This window comes from Manacus vitellinus, unplaced genomic scaffold, assembly GCF_001715985.3.
Source record: "Manacus vitellinus isolate BGI_N305 unplaced genomic scaffold, ASM171598v3 scaffold_87_pilon, whole genome shotgun sequence".
Taxonomy (NCBI): domain Eukaryota; kingdom Metazoa; phylum Chordata; class Aves; order Passeriformes; family Pipridae; genus Manacus; species Manacus vitellinus.
The window spans coordinates 199812-203983 of record NW_021940854.1 but is presented as its reverse complement, the minus strand read 5'-3'; the positions used below and the strand labels follow the sequence as shown (position 1 = coordinate 203983).

At 59.0% G+C, this 4172-nt stretch overlaps 1 protein-coding gene across 1 annotated transcript in view; it reads left to right on the top strand.

Annotated features, from left to right (window-relative positions):
• Window positions 1-4172, top strand: part of SNRPG (small nuclear ribonucleoprotein polypeptide G) — a 12322-nt gene that overhangs the window by 1048 nt on the left and 7102 nt on the right. The gene's annotated exons all lie outside the window — the stretch shown is intronic.

Genomic DNA, 4172 nt, shown 5'->3' with positions numbered 1-4172 from the left:
TTGTGGTTGTTTGGTGCGTGAATGCCATGAAATCCCATAAAATCCCCCGGGCGGTCGCTCCCGAAGTTCGTTCCCTGTGGGAAGGCGCCTTCGCCGCGACGCGTGAGTACGGCCCCGGCCGCTAATTAGGGCGGTTAATTAGACCTGGGGGCTAATTAGAGCAGGGGTGGTGGTTGCCGGGGAAAGGGGGAGCAGTGGGAAGCGGGGGTTCTCCAGGATGGAGCGGGGCGATGCTGCGGATGGGACGGAGGCGCTTCCCAGGCTGGCAGTGGGATGAGTGTGGATGTGGGAGAGCGCGGAGCCGGGTCCTGGGTGCCCCTCATGGGATGCGGCACCGGGAAGGATCCGCGGCTGGATTTGTCCCGCTGTCCCCGAGGAGGACGTGGTGTCCCCGCCTGTGTCACCCACAGCTCCGGGGCTCCTCGCCGGGGCAAGGGTTGTTCTATCCCGGTGGGAAAGAGCCACTTGGCAGCGCTTGGATTCGGGAAAGTGGCTGGAATTGGCTCCGCTCCAGCTCTTGGAGCTGCTGCTTTGGCTCCGCGTCCCGGATCCCTCGGGGGGTCTGAGCATCCCTTGAGGGTGTCGGTGACACCCCTCAGCTCATCCAGGGGCTCCCATGGCCCCTCTGCTCATGCTGCTTCCCATTCCTGTGGCTCCAGACCTCTCCAACCCCGATGGTTGCCCACCTCGGGGGGCTGATCTGCAGGTTGCCCACCTGTCTGGGCTCTGTAATCCCCCATCCAGGAGCAGTGGCTCCTGGGGGATCAGATCCAAATCTCGATGGGGAGAGAGCTCTGGATAAAATGCATCGAGCCAGCAGATCGGAGCATCCACTTGGAATATCGTGGAGAAGGGGAAAACCCCCTCCAGCACAACGTACATGCACCTAAAGGCTTCCAAGGGCTGGGCTGGAGCTGAGGGGAAATTGGAGCCAAGCGGATCAGGAGGGAAAACTTGGAGCAGGGAACAGACCCCAGCGATAAAGGCTGAGGCAAGAGGAGCTGAGCCCTTTGCTGGGGGAGGAGGCTGGGAATTAGTGAGAGGGAGAACCGGAGACTGGGAATTAGTGGGATGGAGTTGTTGGATCTGTATCTATCCATCGGAAAGGCTCGGGAGTCCCTCGGTGAGCTGGGGGTTCATGCCAGGAGGGTGACTTCAGGGAGCTTGGCTGGCAGAGGAGGTGATGGCAAGGAGAGCTTCCCAAATGTCCCCAGAGAACGGGATGGGATGGGACTAGAAAACCAAGCGAGAGCAGCTGCCTGGGATGGCTGGTGGAGGCAGCCCCAGTCCAGGGGCCGGTCAGACCGAGGGTGTGGATTCCACTGTGTCCATGAGGTGTCCATGGGGAGCCACTGGAGCCCTCGGCTGGCGTTGGGGATGGAAAACTGCTGCCAAGGACTGGCACCAGTGACAAGGTGGTCACACAGGGCAAGCTGGGTTTCCCCCTCAGCTGGGCTTTGCAGGGGCAGATGTTACACCTGACAGGGAAGAGACGTTGGGAAGAGGCACTGCTGGAGCCAGGAGGGATCCCGGCAGGAGAACAGGCAAGCCAGAAGTCTGGAGGGAGTGGTACAGCCACCCCATGGCACAGGGATGAGCCATTTCCCAAAGAACACCTGGAGTGGAGGGCAGAATACCGGGACAAGCCGGAGCGGGGCTGGAGGATGGAGCACTGTCCAGCACTGAGCCAAAAAAAATGGGAAAACCTGATTAAATTTCCGTGGGAAGAAAATCCCTGAGGTCTCCAACAAAAGCAGGAAAGCTGTGGCTGATCCCTGAAGCTCCAGTGATCCCTGGAGCCGTGGTCAGTTCCTGAAGCTCCAGTGATCCCTGAAGCTCCAGGGCCGCTGGGATTTGCTGGCTGTGAAGCCCGAGGGTTTGTCTCGCCTTTCTGCGCCGTTCGATTAAATCCGTGCAGGAAATTGGGTCAAATCCAGGGAAGGGGCTGCTGCCCTCGGCTGGCTCCACAGCCCGGGGGGGCTGCTCCATCCCCCCTAAGGGGGCAGCTCGGGGGGGTCATTCCAAGCCTTCCCGTCCTGCAGCCCCTCCTTCTGCCTGCACAAGGAATTCCTGCGTTTTCCTTAAAACTCTTGGAGTGATTTTGGTGAACCCCCTCAGCTTTTGGGGGGTCACAGTGTGGCTGATTCCCATCTCTGCCCCTTCCCACAGGTGTCCTGCTCGCCGCGTGCCACGCACTGGAGAACACCACGGCAGCCCGGAATGGTGAGTGTGCCGGTGGGAATTGTGGGGTATCCGTGTTTCCAGCCTGCCTGGGATCAGCCACATGGATGCTCTGGCATCCCACCCTCCTCCCTGCAGGATAATGGGGCCCTGGGTGGGATCCTGCCCCCACAGGGACTTTATCCCTGAGGAAGAACTGGGCTCTGCAGTGGCTGTTGTCCACGCACCTTGCTTTTGGGGGGTGGAAATTCCTCAGAGTCCTGCTGCGTGACCGCTCGGAAGTGTGTCCCACCGGGAAGCTGCTGGTGCCTGACGGTCCTGGCGGCACCGGGAGGATAAATTGGCTCATTCATGGAAGTGGCACAATGGGCTGTGCCAGCCCAGGGCCCTTCGCTCCCGGCACAGCTCCGATGGGATGTGCCAGCCTCGGGAAGGGCTGGCTGCAGGCAGGGCTGGGACATTTGGGGCTGGAAGTGCTCCCTTTGGGGCTGGAAATGCTCCCTTTGGGGGCTGGGAAAGTCTCCCTTTGAGGCAGGAAAACTTCCTTTGGGGCTGGAAAATGGGATAGTTCAATGGCATCGTTTGGGAAAGTGGTGCCAGGAGGCTTTGGAGCACCCTGTGGCACTAGCATCACCCTGAGGGTGCTGGCAGCCCTTTTGCTGATGGATGTGTGCCCAACCTCCCTTTGGGGCTGGGAAACCTCCTTTTGGGACTGGAAAATGGGATGGTTCAACGGCATTGCTTGGGAAGCATTAAAGGGAACGGTGCTGGGAGGCTTTGAAGTAAAACTCTGTGGCAGGGAAGGCACCCTGAGGATGCTGGCACCCCCCTTCCCAGTGGATGTGTTCCCAATCTCCTTTTGGGGCTGGGAAATCTCATTTTGGGCTGGCAAATCTCCTTTTGGCGCTGAATAATGGGATGGTTCAACAGCATTATTTGGGAAGCAGTGCTGGGAGGTTTGGGAGCAAAACCCCGTGATGGGGTTGGCACTGGCATCCTGAGGATGCTGGCAGCCCCTTTCCCAATGGATTTGTGCCCATCCCAGAGGCTGGAGGGTGGGAGCTGATCCGAGGGGACACTGCAGGGACAGGGATCCTTGGGGTGGGAGGAGGAGGAGGAGGAGTTGGCTGCAATGTGGGCAACAGCTGGGAATGCCGAGGCTGAACAGGAGCCAGGACACCCCGGGAACTGTGCTGGATCCAGGGATGCACCACAGGGACAAAGGGACGTGCTGCCTCTTCCAGCCCTGCTGGTCCATCCTCAGCAATTCCAGGGGGCTCCGAGCCTGGCATGGGGGGCTTGGAATCCGGGATGGGGGGCACAGCAGGCACAGGCTTGGATTTGTGGGTTAAAACCCTAAAAAGGGGTAGTTTTGTAAAGGTATTCCAGCCAGAAGGGGGAATCTGGGCTCTCCTGGGATAGTCCATCCCTGGGGATGGAGGTGTCGGGGTTTTCCTGGCGAGGCGCTGATTTTGGCAGCGATTCCCACTGGGAACTCCAAATCCCTGTGGGAGCCATCCCGCTCCGTGGTTCCTCGCCTGGGCTCCCCGAGGACCCGGAAGCATTCCCGCATCCATGGCTTTAATTACCCTGGCCTGCCATAAATCCACGGCACAGGAACTTGAGGTGGCTTTGAAACGACAGCGATCGGATGTGCTTTATTCCCGGGATAATCCCAGTGCAGGATATTTGTTTCCCGTGTCTATAATTCAAACCAGCGTGGGATGTAATGGAAAACAGGATCCCGGCAAAGCCACCGGCTCGGTCAGCGCTGCAGCGACTCTGACGTTCTTTAACTCTCTCCTCCTCCATTTTAAGCTCTTTAGGAAATTCCTTCAGGATTATTTTTTGCTGCTGGTTTAAGCAGGACCCGTCTGGGCTCCCTTGGGTGGTCACTGGACAGTATCCCACGTGCTGATCCCAAAATAAAGCCATCCAGCCCCAAAACAGAGCTGGGTAGGTGTTGGGCTTGGGAAATTCCCTAAAAATGC